Source organism: Chamaea fasciata, unplaced genomic scaffold, assembly GCF_029207755.1.
Source record: "Chamaea fasciata isolate MVZ Bird 193981 ecotype frontalis unplaced genomic scaffold, bChaFas1.0.hap1 SCAF_1, whole genome shotgun sequence".
NCBI lineage: Eukaryota > Metazoa > Chordata > Aves > Passeriformes > Sylviidae > Chamaea > Chamaea fasciata.
In genome coordinates this window covers 106,416,154-106,432,344 of record NW_027094086.1, presented here as the reverse complement: position 1 = coordinate 106,432,344, position 16,191 = coordinate 106,416,154, and positions in this window count along the sequence as shown.

Here is a 16,191-nt window from a genome sequence, read left to right as displayed (position 1 = left end):
TACCAAAACATCCAATTCTCCCTTACTCATCCTTTTCCCTTTAGAAGCAAAGCATACAACGAGTTTGAAGATTTACACTAACCTTGTGAGGCTTTCTGGGAACTTCAAAGCACCATGGCTCTGACACAAAAAGTGCTAAGATGAAAAAGTGCTAACCCAGAACTTGGATGGTATTAGGTGCCTAATGGGATACTCAAGAATATCTGACTGTGTTACGCCTACACTACAATCACAATTGTAACCACAGCTTGGTGCAGAAGTACTTCAACATAAAATTCAGCTGAGTAACAGAATTTCAGCATTTGGACTTTGCTGAGCTCTGACCTAAACTCTGCTGGTTCCTGGATAGGCAGCTTACAGTTCAACAACAGCTGCCATCTACTTCAAATACAGCAGCTGTTACAGTCTAAGAATAATATAGTTGGGTCTCAACCCAACTTCTGTGAAGCTTTGAAGTCCAGCTTTGAGATCCAACTGGGAAAATAATTGGCTCTGAGAAGAAGGATTATTTCTGAGGACAAAACATTTTGCTGCTAGGAGCACAAAATGTACAGTAATCTATGCAGATCTATGTGCTGAACTAGGAGAACAACATCCAACAACAGGAAGCAACATAGGCTACTCATCTGTACAGTAAAGCTTTAGAACATCTACTGAGGAAGCTTACATTCAAACTTTCCGAGAGTCAGGCACCAAACTGCGCAGCCCTTCCCACGTGTTAATTGAGTTGAACAAGCAGAAAAAATAATTAAGGATGGAGAAAAAGTAATGGAGCTCGTGCTTTCATTAAATCTAGCCACTTTTTTCTTCCCACTCTCCTTCAAATAGCAAAGATTTCCTCTCCCAGTATCCTGGGACATGTGGTGGGAAAAATGGGACAAATCAATTCACACCTCTGAAATTATGCTACTGTACCCAACACCCACATACAGAGACTCACTGGACCAAATCAAGAGGCCCTGTTAGTGCTGGGATTTGCAGGCAGAAATCTTCATCGCTCATTCTCCTGGCACCTGGCAGGAGTCTGGGGCTTTCAGAAGTTTATTATTCCTGTTTCACAGTACAGAGTGTTTCACTGATGTATTTAAGCAACCTCCAGTAAAAAGACAGAACAAAACAAAACAGCCAGAGACATGCTTATCACTGACAGAGGTGTGATGTCAAACAAACCCCAGTCAGCTCTGTAGGAAGGTTCAAGCCTGCAAAAGTCAAGGGAAAGGAAGAAGGGAACCACTCAATCAGTGCAGCACAGGAAACACAACTCCCAGGAGAGGAGGCAGTCCAAACAGATCTCACTAGAGACATATTTTAGCAGCTAGCTCCACTGAACCAAAGTGAACAGCCCCCAGCACAGCTTTGTAAGCTGTTCTTTTCCAAGTATGAAGTTTTTGCTAGCTAGTCAAGGCATCAAGATGGGATGAGAGGTAGATATCCAGATGCCTTCAAGAAGTCTCAGCAAGTGATTCTGGCTTAGGGATGCTGACATCCCTTTCTCTCTCAGCTTCATAGCTGTTCTGCTGCACGCAATCTTTCCCTCTTTCTCACTGAAACTTTCACTCCCCTCTCTCCTATCAGTGTCCATGAAGGCAAATCAGTTTTTCACTTATCCTTTAGCCACAGATCACTTGCCTTGTAGTCATACCAGTCTACCCAAAACACAAGAACAGCATTCATTAAAAGCTGCATCTAGCTATTTCCACCTATCCTTTCTTACACAGCACTATACTTCTGGTTCAGGGAGCTTCAACAAGCTCAAAATTTGTATTTATCAACAAGGTCCTTAAGGACAAGGATCTTCCTAGCTATTCACTATTCACACTTACACTAACTCAGACCAAACTGACGCAACAGCCAAGCAAACTTAAGAACACTAAACCTTCTTCCACCAGCCCCCCAAGGCTCACAGCCCTTCCCTGGGCTCCCACTGGGCCTGTGCTAATTCACAGCAGTTGTAGCTTGGAACCAGCTTTGTCTCAGCTGATGCTGCTTCAAGTCAGCTGATACTGAAATAATGGAACTTAGTAGATGACATTAGTTTTTCTGATGAATATGTTTCTTCTGAGGAAAAACACAGTGTCAACCTTAAAAGGGCTTTTCCCTGATTTGCTAGGGAAAAAAGACTAAAGATCCTGCAATATGGGGACCCCTAAAGGGAACCAAAGCGAGCACCAGTTCCTGTCCTGTTCCTTTACTGGGAACACCATGTGGAAGGAACTACTGTCCTTCCTTACAAAGCACTAAGACAAAAATCCCAAATCCTCTCTGTTCCCCAAAAGAACGGGCTGTCTTCTTAAAAAACTACTCAGAGGTAATGATATATCAGAATCCATCCCAAATGAAGAAAACAGTTAAATCTACGCCAAGGCAGGTATTTGTTTCTCACTGAAGTCGACAGAATCTAAGTGTGCAAGTTTCTCTGAAGTTGACTAACAGGATGACCAAGCCCAGAAACACAAACCCTTGAAAGCCTGGTGGTTTGGATCTATGTTTGTAAAGCAACACATACTTGCACTGCCCTGAGCACTGTCCGGCCACAAGGCTGTTATGCAGCTGCCAACACAGTGCTCTAACAAACTGAAGAGGGGTTTTGAAATTTGCTTGGATACAAATTGGGCCACAGCTAAAGGACATTGTCAGAAGTTTTGCTTAGCAAGGATCTGGATGACTGGGATTTAACAATGGATGATTAGAAAAGTATTGCTGCATTTCAACAGTTTGAATAGTGCCACTAAAGTCCCAGGGAGAGCAATTCAAGTTTGTGTGAACCAGTACCAAATGAAAACTATTTTTGTGAGTTGAGGATTGACCAGTCAGCTTTCACATAAAGTATGAAGCTTTACACTTGCCATGGTGGATAATGACTGATAGAAGAAATTCTCTGTGTATTGAGAAGTTACTTTTTCCCTCTGTTTTAAAACTTATTTTGTTTATCCAAGGCTACTTGTGGGAAAAATTAATGGTTAGTCAAACATATATTACTTAGTTGCAAAAATAATAAAGAAATTCGTAAAAGGAGAGAAATCAGAGTACCAAATTGACTTGAATTTATTTGACTTGAATTTTCATCTCATATGGGAAGGCATACGAATATTTATATACTGTAAAGTCAAGTGTCTAGCCACCAAAATAATCTCATCAAAAAGCCATCAGGAGAAAAGGTCTTTTTATTTGAATAGATTTTTTCCTTCTGTGGTTCTTTCTTCTTGAAGTCTAAATAAACACTTGGGCTGCAGCCATATTTCATCTGTTGGAAGTCTGGGGAGGTGGCAGGGCCCTGTGCTAAAAGCGAAAAGGTTTTTCTCTTGGTAAGCAGCAAGAGTAGGGCCCTGAGGAATCGAGGCAGAGACTTCACAGCCTAAAATAATCACCCATTCAGACTGATTAAGATGAGACATTGTGGGAAGCCAATGCTCTCCAGATGCAGCCAGAGGAAAGCGGGCAGTTGTAAGTACACTGCCAAAAGGAGCAGAAACCTCCACTCTTGCATGATATACACCACAGAACAAAAGATAACAGTGTCCAAGGGAACACCACCTGAAGTCCTAAAGCTGAGGCATCTCAAGCTTTTCACTGGAAATCACCAGTATAAAATGTTTGCCTACACATGTTTTAGGCAGCCATGTGGTTCTGCAAGGTCTCCATCTGAGAGAAGTAGATCTCACTCTCCCTCTGTATTGCAGCAACAATTAGAGGCACTCCAAAATTCAGAAGGATTGGCCTCTAACCCTTCTGGGAAGTGTTTGCACACCCAGCATCAGAGGAGCAGAGAGCCCCAACAGAGAAGTACCGGAGAACAGGGAGTACTGCAGGGCTCTGACTTCCCAGCCTGGCTGGGCTGCAGCTCCTAGGTGCCCAGTACATGATCTGGGAGATGCTGCTGGCAAGCCACAGCTTTGGCAAAACAGCAACAACTGCCACATTTTCTGGTAATTCAAGACTGACCCAGGTGGTACCACTCATGCCAGCCAAAACCTTGCTGTGCCCCAGCTTAGGTTTCAGGTGAATGAAAACCCGGGAGCTTGGAGCTGTTGTGGACTTTTGTGTAAGATGACACTTGGACAAATGACATTTTTCTTATTGAAATTTCTTCTTAATTAAAAAATTTCAATAGGAATTTTCCCTCCTAGTGTCATAAATGTTGTGAAACAAACCCTTCCAGACATCAAAGCAAGAGTGATTGCTTCTGGGTTTCAGAGCAAGCCTGAAACTGGATCCAGACCAGTACTTGCAGACATACTTTTTCATTTTTAAGAGCCATTGCCCAATGGTTCTCACATTCCTCCCAGTGGCCAGTCCATTGTTTATGAGCATCCTCAGTAAAGCTGCTGTAAATAATTTACACAACCCTCAGCCAACCAAGGCTGAGATGGTACCACCAGGGCCACATGAACATCTCAAGCTATAGCTGTGTTACTTTGCACATGATGTGAAATGAAAAATAAAGCCCTGAGCATTCCAGTCATACCAAGTGTGCTCCTGATAGCACTTTTAAACAAATCTCCAGTGTTTCAGGGATGGAGCAGAACTGGAGTCTGTCTGCTTCGATTTAAATCTGTCCCTGAATGATGTCCATGAGTTAACAGGGAGAATTACAAGGGAAGGAACAAATAAACATTACAAAAAGAAAAAGAAAACCAGACTTTTTAAACACTCAGATGCTTGCATAGTTCCCAGGCTAAGCATCCATGTGTTAAAGAAAAAACCCCAATCATGTCAACAGTGCACAAGATCTAGCAGCTCCGAGGCTGTGGAACCTATCTGGGAATCAGGTATGGATTTAAGGGGGTGAGGGAAGGGAGAGAGGAGAAGCGTAATCCCTGACTTGTTCCCATGGTCTGTGCCTTGCAGGGCATGTGGTCTCAGGCCATACAACAGGGCTGTCTGTAGGCACACCACCCACCCTATCTGGGCTGGTGTACAGGTTGTCCTCTTCAGAGAGGTGAGAAACCACCCTGTAAAGTGCTTTTGTCTGTCAACAGGGGCAATACACCTGGTGGTGTGGTCAAGTGTAAAGAGATTAGCTACTGTAGATGAAGGAGAGGTCTGGCTGCTACAGGTTTTTAGTACCATTTCTGCCTTTGCTTTCTACTGCAGCCAAGGGAAAGATTTGTGTCTTTTGTATGTATGTACCTCAGCCAAAGCCATTCTAGTTTTAGGGCAATGGCCCCATGAACCTCTGTTTGTGTCCTGCATCATTTATGCTGCTGCAGGACAAACAGAAAGTCCATGTAGACCCTCTCTCCACCAGAAGCCCAAGTCTGCAGCCACCAATCACAAGCTGGTGTTAATGTACAGTGCTGAAACATAGCAAGTCCCCAACAAGTGACAGTAGGTCATTTTAATGGTATCTAACTTGTCCCACAAAAAGCCATCTAGGTTCCCATTTGGCCCAGATATTGTATTTATGTGGTTCAAATTTATGCCCACCTTTAATGCAGGAATGTTAGAGATTGAGTGTAATTTGTGTTTGTACTTCTAATAGCTATGTAGAAAATATTACACAAAGACAATAAAAGGAAAAGCTTTCCCCTGTCTCTCTCCTCAAACTCCTCTTCAGCTTAACCCAATTTTCCAAGTCACTTAGAGGCCTTTAAATAAAATGAAATCCTAACGATGTCGCTGCCATGAATAATTAATTGTACCAGTACAATCTCTCAAACAAAATCCATTCTCATTAGATTAGAGGTTTTCTCAAGACACACGAGTTCATTATGGCATTTTTACATCCTTCTTGTCTCTTATGTTTCTTTGTCTTTCTTTATCTGTGTCTTTTCTTATTTGTGCCTGAGACCCAGGACTCCATCACCTCGGTAGCCTCCAAAGCAACATTCCAATACCCAGGGAAGAAAGCTCCTACACAAGCAGACACAAGGTGGCAGGAGTTTGGGAGCCCTGTCTGCAACTTACGTGCAGCCCAGTGGGGTGGGGAGTTCACTGGACACTCCTGTTTCCAGAATCCAAGGACTCTATTTGAAAGGTTTACCCTTCTCTGCTAAAAGCTCTAAACCTTGAACAGTTTAAGCAGTATGGTTCAAGTTGAGTGTGAAATCTTTGTAAAAGCTACTCTCAGTCTTTTTAAGATGCAGGAGGTTAAAGAGCATTGCAATTCTGATATTAATAACCAGGCATCCATCTTTTTCTACCCAGCTTTCTACTCAGATTATTAAGGATAACAGGTGAATTAAGGATAGAGGATCATAGGCATTGCACATTAGAAGTGATTTGTCTACGAACATTTTGGTAGGCAAAACTTCCAAGACACTGCATTTATCCAAAGACCAAGGAAACTATTTTGAAGTATAATAGGAGTCATTCACAGTATCCCTAGTAATAGCCTTTGCCACAGGGAATAAATCTTCTGATCAGATGTGACCCAATTTAAACTGCTGGCATCCAATATGTTTTTTTCTTAGGCCTCAGAGTCCAGACTCATCCAGTGGAATTTTCTTCTTTTTAAAGTGATGATAGTATAAGGAATGAGAGCTCCATGAAGTCTTCAAAGCAACTTTTGTTTTTTTTCTGAAGAGCCATAAAAATAAAGCCCAGATCACCAAGAGTCTTCAGGAATCTGATTTTATTTTCCACAGAGGCATTACTTTCAGTGCCAAGGACAGATTCCAAGTCTGATAACTAGACTTCATCTCCTACACGTGCCCTGAGAGTTCAGTGGGATTTGGAATCATAAAATGGTTTGGGTTGGAAGGGACCTCAAAGATCATCTAGCTCCAACCCCCTGCCATGGGCAGGGACATCTTCCACTAGACCATGTTGCTTAAAGCCCCATCCAACCTGATCTTGAACACAGCCAGGGATGGAGCACCCATCCACAAATTCTCTGGACAACCCGTTCCAGTGCCTCACAGCAAAGAATTTCTTTCTCATATCTAATCAAAACTATTCTCAGATTAAAACCACTCCCCCTTGTTCCATTGCTACATGTCCCTGTAAAAAGTCCCTCTCCAACTCTCTTGTTGGCCCCTTTTAGGTACTGGAAAGCTGCTCCAAGGCTCCCCAGAACCTTCTCTTCTCCATAAAACCACAGCTCTCTCAGCCTGGAATCATAGGAGAGTTAATCCAGCTCTCTGATCATCTTTGTAGCCCTCCTCTGGACCTGCTCCAAAAGATCCATGACATTCCTGTGCTGAGGACTCCAGAGCTGGAGTCAGTACTCCAGGTGGGGCCTCACAAGAGCAGAGTAGAAGGGAAGTATCACATCTCTGGACCTGCTGGTCTTGTATGGCATTGCTGCATCAATGCATTATTGTCCTGCTACTTTGGATGCTTCCTCACAAACCACAAACCCTGAAAAGAACATGCTGGTAAAAGGGTGCTGGATCAGAGAACTGCAAGGGAGCTCCCCTGTAACAGGATTCCTTGAGCACCACCTTATATCTACCTGTGTCTTCGCCCCCATCACTCTTCTTGGGAAGATACCACTTCCATGGTTAAGAATTATATTCGGGCCGTTATATTATATTATAACCATTCCTCTTTAGGCTGGTTTTGTCCTTCACGCCAAAGAACTGTTCTTCCTGACAGAATTTATCTATTGGATGTGTTCATAGGCAACATTCATCATTTCTTGGTTTTCACCTTCTAAGATGATTTAAATTCTCCTGGTCATCCAGGTGTCTCTTTCCTCCACACCACTCCACTGTGGAGTGAAAATGAGAGAGTAGAACTACAAACAGCAATGTACATTAACCCCTTGAACAGTGGAGTTAGTAATTTCTACCCTTCTGCCAATTCCTCATTTGAGGTACCTTAAGACATTAGGATTGTAGATACTTTTTTCCTGGTTACTTTGCACCTATGGCTCCCTGTAAACATCTGATCATGCCAAAGGTCCTACATACTCTTCCTTTGCTGTTTCCAAGTGCTATGCTTTTGGTTTGTAAGAGTAATTCTTGTTATCACCATCTTTTTCATACTGCTAATGCCTCATAACTTCATGTCAGTACCAAGTTCCATTGGCACTCCAGAGCCTGGCCACAGACGTGCCCTGGCTAGGAGAACTGTGACCAGGATATATAACCTTCCACTGGAAAAGCCCATGGGGAAGGGATGTTACCTGATTATCATCACACTGCCCATGGTAATCTCTCCTTAGAAACATTGCTAGTTTTTATGCAAGATCATTAACTGAACTATTGAGCATGAATTCTTCTCCTCAGAGCTTTTTTAAAACTCGTCTCCAGCCCTGTAATCCCCCTGTCAGCAAAGCTTCCCCTTATCTCTTCTTTATCTAGCTTTTGTATTCATCCTTATCTTAACCATCAAAACTAATAAATTGTCTCAAAGGACCAGAAAATCTGGTCTGCCAGACACAAGGTTTCATGCCCCAATTGACTCTCCAGCACTTTCTTACAAAGATTTTGTCTTTATTCAGAGTCGAGGCAAATTCTGTACTTCTGATGTCAGCAGCTCCAAGACACCTCTAACAGCAAATCTTGCGTTCATTAGTTCTCCTTGATCTGTTCATTCCTACTCGCACAGTTTGCTCTCCTGAAATAAAGAACCTTAATTTTATTTAACAACCTTTTGACTTAAAATAACTTCATGGGCATTCAGTCAATCCAAGCAGTTTTGTCAATCCAATCACTTTGTTGCTGCTGAAGTCTGTAGTACCGATATCAGACTCCCATTACGACTAGTGAAGAAATCTAAAAATTACTGGGCACAAGTCTGTAGCCTTGGTCCCATGCCTGAGGTGTTTTGGTTTTCTGAAATTCTTTTCCCAGGGAATTTTCTGTAAACAGGAGAAATGTTTTTGTAACTGTACCTATGTTATTCATTCCTTTTCCTAGGAGGGACTTCTTGATGTCCCTCTGGTCTGACCAATGTGATTTAAGAGGTTTGCCTCTGTTTCACCAATCAAATTGGTCTGTGCAAAATAGTATAAAAGGGAGACACATTCCAAAAATAAGGGAGTCATTTTCAGCTTTCTGAATCTCGGCATCTGTGTTGTTGTAGTGTAAAACAGCATCACAAGACTGTCTGGATCCTACTAGTCCTAGACACTGTTTTCCCACCTAGATTTTACAGGTGAACCAGTCTCTAAATCCAAGGTTGAGTATCTGCAAGCAGGACTCGAAGCATTATACCAGCAGATTTTTTCTTTCACCACTCTTCCCATAAATATTTAATCCAAAGTGTGTCCATTTGACAAGTGTTATGCCTATGTCCTTTTTTTGTCATACTGGGAAAAGAGAATTATCATCACCTTTAGCTTTATTAATCTGTCCTGAATAGTGCACCTCTTTGAACACCAGATTTTTTTTTATGATCTCTATTCCCAGAGTGTCAACCCAGTTTCCTTGCAATCCCACTGAGGTCCTTCACCAGTAGTTCTTATGACTTTATTGCAATGTTAATTACACGTGTGTTAATACCCTGCTGGTCTTGACATGATGGTTGCCTTTTTAAAAAAAACTGAAAGGTTTATGCATTTTTATGTTACACTGCATATACACACGCCCTGGTGGAAAATCTGACAGTCTAGGACCCATAATTCCTCTTCTACACATAAAACATCTTGCAGCAGATTCTGCTGGTGTATGTGAACAGGCTGTACAAAACTGAGCAGCAGCTCCTTGGATATACATCTGACTGAAGGCAAGTGCTTGCATGTCTGTGTGAATATACAGAGTGAGCCAGTCTGTTATCCCTACAAGGAATATCACTATAGCTATTAATTTACAATGGGCAAAAACATTAGTGTAGCCATTAAAATCAAAATCAAATTGATTTTTGAGATGATCATTATCCACGTATGCAATTCCAATTTTTCCTCTTAAAAATGGAAAAATCTACGCAGGCAGAAGGGCAGTGCAATAAATTCTATAAAAAACTTAGAAAATTGTGATAATTCATCCTTGATGTTCTTTGACCTAATTTCTTTATCTCCTGGCACCACGAGGACTAGAGAATATGAAGTGGCATCATCTGCATTGTGGATACCAAGGCAACAGGCTCTCTTTCAGCTTAAAGACAAAGTAAAATCTCATGGCATCAGCAAAGCTCTCTGAAATCTGTTTCAATGATGCTAATTGTGCTCTCTAATATCTCATTCAAAAACTCACTTGTCTGTGTGATCTTACTATTATTTGTACTGTTGGGACACTGCAGACTCCCAGTGACGGACAATTACACCACTTGAAATGAAAGTTAGCTTGGCTGACAAAAAAATCTGGTATTATTTCCCTTCAATAAATATTAAAATTCTGCCTCCTTCTTTAACAGACATAAGGCATTTCTGAATGTTTACAAACACACCGAAAAGAGACCTTCCCAACAGTTTTTCTTCACAACATATTCCCTGAGCTTCACCACGTGCTTTTCGCCACTGCCCATCTTCATGCTACACCACTCTCCCAGAAACAAATGCCAAAACAAGAAAAGCAAACTTTAACTGTATGGTTATCATACTAAACTATGTCTCACATTTTACACATGGAAGGTCCCTAAAGTGCAGTCACAAAAAGGGAGTGAAGTCAGTACAGAGAAAAATGAAAGGAAATTTGGATCACTGTAGACACACAAATAAGCCAAGGAAGAGGGAAACTGAAGGATATATTATATATTTCATATACAAGTAAAATTATGCATGTCTATAATAGCTCAGATAACTTTGGGGCCAGGTCTTTGTACAGTGCAAACAGGCCCAAATCCACCCAGCTTATTAACAGGCTTCATATGATGTGCAAACACCAGATGAAGAAGAGGGACAACTGTTTTAGGGTTCTGCCTACATTTTACTCTTACATGTTTCCCTTGAAATTCAAACCCATCATGCTGTCCAGACTGGTGAAGTGCATTGAAAATGCACATTCCCAGCTCCTGGACAGGACTTTGAAACAATAACTGTGGTCCCATGAGACAGAATCTTTGACAGCAACATCCCCTTAATATATTGCTGCTGAACAGTGTTCTCATGACACATCATGCTGCCCCCCTCCATTGTACCAGCTGAGCTTCTCATGTGCCCATGCTGGGAATGAGACCATAGAACTGATCCAGCCCCTGAAATCCCTTAAGCATGACTACCTCTACAAGCTTCTGCCCCTGCCTAGGGCTGTGCTCTGACAGTGGGCAATGTCGCCAGTATTACAGTACTGGATCTCTGCAGATCCTGTAACATGACTTAGTAAAGGGCCTCAAAAGCCCACGGGCCGAGGCCATAGAAATTCCAGCCCTCACTAGAGAAATGCAATTGGCAAAGCAGCAGTAAGAAGGTATCAGTTGTTCTCCGCAGCAGTGCCTGGGAATGATTCAGATGAGTTAAGACAAATGTTCGCTTCAGCAATTAAAAAAAAATACTTGTTCTAAAGTGGAAATGGATCCATACATTATAGCTTATTTGCTAGGAAGACCCACAATGTATTTTGCACTACATCTAACTGCTGGGAAAATTAGTTTAAGACATATCAAAGCCAAGTCATGTATAGTCATTTTAATTAACAGTATTCACACGGTAACTTATGTATTGCATTGCAGCCTTCTGGCCACAGGGCAAAAAAAAGTTCTTTTAAATCAACAGCATTGGAAAACTAGCACACAACTCAAAAAACTGATGATTCCACATTTCCCAGAGCCTATTCTGTGTCACATAATCCGGAGGCTGGGTGTTTTCAAGCAGATGAAGACAGCAGGGTGCCTAGCTTGTTACAGCACTGCTTCACCAAGCCGCAGCACCACCACAAGCATCTGAATCTAGAGAATCTAGAGGCTCGGGAACAGGCAAGCTACAGACACGGCTATTTGGAGAAATGTTTGGAATATCAAGCCCTCGAGCCAGAGTAAAGCTACAACAATGGGAGCAATTTAGCAGCTCCCTTGCAATACTTCGTCCATGTATCTCAAGCAGGACTCATGGAGCGAGCGAGCCCTCACACCAGCTGCAGGAACTCACCTCTGCTGAGGGTACCGGAGGAGGCTTTGCGTTGGGGATGCTTTGGGATGGGCGTGCTTTTTTGAAGGGAATGCTTCCCAGCCTTCCCTGGCAGCATCAACTATCTCCTGAAGGTGAACGCCACACTCCTGCTAGCAAGGAGTCTTGGTAACAGTGAGAAGAAACACCTTTTTAAACACGGAACCTCTGCTCAGCACGTTCACTAAAGACAGTGACCTGCTGCCGCGGGACCAGCACACAACGGGCTTTCCCTGCACACGAAGCGAACCCAGGAGGGCCGTCCGCGGCCCAAGCGGCACGTGCAGCCCCGTGCCTCGGCCCACAGCAGCGCAGAGAAAGGCTGGCCTGCAGCCGAGCCGCGGCGGCCCGAGCTCCCGTAGCCCGAAGAGCGGCAGCCCGAGCTCCGGCCGCCCGAGCCCCGCTGTCCCCCAGCCCTGTCAGCCCGGGCGGCGGCGCCATCTAGCGGCTTGTTAGAGCAATGCCGCCGCCCCGCGCGGGCTCCGGCCTTGCCCTCGGCACCCCCGATTACCCCGCCACCCAGGACGCGCTCTTATTTTGTCGATTACTCATTTCCTTAATTAGCTGTGGCTGACAAATTAGAGCGTCAAGTGGCTCACCGGCTAGACAAGCGGCCCACTTATTTTTACAGCGGCGTATTTTCACATTGCTGTGGTTATTTCATGGCTACGGTTTGACCTTGCACCAAGTTACTAAACAAAACGCTGCAAGAAAGCCACCCAAACACGGTAAGTTTTAACACACAGACCAGGTTTTGGCTTTCCTTTCCAACCAGCAGTTAAGGTCAGCAGTCTTTCTAAAGGCATAAAGAAAATATGTGTGCATATACATAATAAAAACCCCTCATATTTTAAAACTGAACACATCCACAACCCAATTTACATCCATCTCATCAACTCGTCACACATAGCTTCTCCCTGTCTAGATTTCTGCAAAGCTAGGGAAAAAACGTCAACAGTCTTTCTGAAAGTTTTCCCCTGCTTAAACACACCTCATTGCTGTGTGAGCAAACTTCAGTGGCAGCTGCTCTCACTCCAAAATTTACTAGTAATTTTGCAGTTTATTCCTAGGACAGCAAAAACTATGCAAGAATCATCCACCAATATCACTGACACACATTAAAGGAAAAAAAATATAAATCTTTATTGTTTTACAGCAACATTTCCTCATGTGGCTTAAACAAAATCTAAAACAAGCACAAACTGATCTTGATATCAAGTGGAGAAAAACTGTTGGTAAAGAAGTGGAAATGCTGCTTATGTACCATGGGAATTCTCCCACTGGACACTTTGCTTGCCTCTGCAAATACAAAAGACGTTAGCCAGTCCTAGCCTCATTATGGATAGTTCCTTCAGGTCCAGTATGTGCTTCCCTCCTCTCCAATCAGTGCTACTAGGTTGACTGTCCTGTAAATAAGTCTATGCTGCTAGCCATTCACATCAGTCACCCGGCTTCCTCCAAAAGCAAGAGCTTGCAAGTGAACAAATCCAGCCAAAAGAAAGACGCTGCAGCTGAACAGGTACTCCAGATCTAACATTCTTGCAGAGCCACCATCACACAGAATGGCCAAATGCTCTTCTTTTAGGAGTGGGAATCATGATGAAACCTATATATTACGTTGTACTATTTTGTTAGTTGGACAAGCAGCAGCTTTGAAACAAAGGCTGTGAGTGATGAAGTAACTCATTCCCAGTTTGCATCATCCCACCTATACTAACACTGGAATCTGAAAGAAGAGCACCTCAACCACAGGAACAGCCATGCTGGTATTGACCCCCTTAACTTGCATGCCAGCAATATCAAAGCTTTCCCATCACACCCTGGAGGCTTTGGCAGCTGGCTGGCACCACAGTAAAGGCAGGCCCCCAACCTTACTAACAAGGGTGCACCCAGCTGGGCTGCAGTTGGATCTGCAACAGCCAACCCAAATATAGCCAAAAATAAGTCAGAGTTCACACTCAGTGAGATAAATTCTGAACTCCTTCCTGTCAACAGCAAAGGCTGCTAAATATGAATTACACTAGAAAACTTTCAGTATGTACAGGAGACAAGCAGCAGAAACGTGACTAATCACACCATCTGATGGAAGCGTCAGTCATTTTACATCAGCAATTATGATTACAAACATCGCCAACCATGGTTGGGTTTTTTTCCTTCTGCTGCAGCAATAGTAAGAAAGTTGTCTTAGATTGAAGCAAACTTCTGTAAGATCATGTGGTAACTTCTCTGTGAGTCACCTGAATTTAAGGGCAACAGGGAACAACCGGAAAGCCAATTCTGCCTCTCAAGGTCTCCCAACCAAACAGTAGCGTGAGCAAGATATGCAAGCAAGCTCGCGAGAAAAAAGATCCCTTCGTCCACTATTTTGTACCCAAGAATTCTCCAGTTAGATTTTATGTTACACCTGTGTCCTAGTTTTGGCGGAGATAGAATTAATTTTCTTAGTAGCCAGTACTAAGAAGTGCTGTGTTTTGGATTGAGTGTGAGAACCATGCTGATAACACGCTGATGTTTCTGTTGTTGCCAAGCAGTGCTTACCCTAAATCAAGGTCTCCTCAGTTTCTCATGCAGTGCCAGGAGCAGGCACACAAGAGGCTGTGAGGGAACATGGGCAAGACAGCTTACCCAAACTCTCCAAATCGATATTCCAAACATAGATTGTCATGCCCCAGAGAGAAACTAAGGGAAGCCAGCCCAAATGGTGCCAGGTGCAGCTCAGGGAGGGTCATCAGCATGTGGTGAGCAACTGTATTGTGCCTCATTTTTCTTGGGTTTTCTCTGTATCCTTTTTACTACAATTATTAGCACTACCATTGTATTTCAATTTATCTATCTCAATTATTACACTGTTCTTATCTCACCCTAGAGTTTTACTTTTTTTCCTGATTCTCCTCTCCATTCCACGAGGGAGGAGAGAAAGGGAACAAGCAGCTGCACAGTACATAGCTGCCAGCTAGGGTTAAATCAGGACAACTTGTTAAGCCAACAGTGCCACTGTTAAACCATGCCTGTAAGCTGGGCTTTAGAAGTCAATGCACATGTATTTATGGACACACAGCCGTTGCAAAGTGTTTTTCAAAGCACAATATTAAGAAATCATGCTAAGGAGTAGCTGTGTGTTGCTCTTTTCATACACCTGCTCCATTAGCACTGCTGATCTAATCTGTGTCTTCACAGCAGAAGTATTACGGATGAATATGCTTCACTTGTGTCTGTTTCTGATGAGTGTCTTGCATTAACACACCATGAAGGTACTGCACGTGCTGCCATAGACTTGCTTTAGAACAATATAAATGCATCTGTCATTTCAGGTCTTCCTGAAAGGTAAAGGAAATAATTAATTTTAATCTCTTTCTACATTCAAAGTTGTAAAACAGGTCAAATTGGGGCATATCCTATGGTGCTTTAATCCTCATGCCTTTTCTAAAAAGTGCACCTTTCTTACATCTGCTTTCCAATGCTTCCTTTGTATTTACTCGTGATCACAACCTTATTTTTGCTTCTGCCAGTAGCTTTCCTCTGCCTCCAACTCAGGTAATGCTTCCTATCTCATTGTTATTTATCACTCACTTTCCTCAGTAACCATAATTTTGCTTTTCCTTGCTTGTATCTTGGTAAGTTGTGGAGGCTGGGAGATTCAATGACCTTAAGATGATCTCATGGAAGTCTGGCCCCTGTGACACATCACTCCAGCTCTGTGTTCTGGTTAAAGCTCTCAGAACATCCCCCTCAACATCCAACCAACAGAATTTCCCACTTCACTATTGCAACTTTGTGAAACCTGTCAAATTAATCCTTGTCTGAACACAAACCAGAAGTGACAGATCTACACCTTTCAACCAAACCAGGGCTAACAGCATAAGACCAGCTCTCTTAGTCTAGTCTGCTAACAGCAGAGAGCTGCCACCAACTGATTTCTACAACATGGAAAACAAACCAGCCTGAACAACATGGGTAAGAAGCAACATATGGCTATTGATAGCTGGATACTGGCAGGTCTTGACTGCACAGCGTACAGGTGTGCTAACACAAGAGCAAAATGAAAAATGGTAAAAAGAAAAACTTTGGTAAAAGTGAAAGGGAGAACACATGTCAAACAGATGAAACTCCTTCAATGTATCCCAGAAATAAAACCTATGACATTCAAGACTGCCACTTGTGATACTCCTTTAAAAAGGTACATTTTTGTGGCAGTTCTTAAATATTAGTCAAGTCAGATCCATCTGCCAAACTAAAAGGTAACATTTTGTGGACAAGGTCTA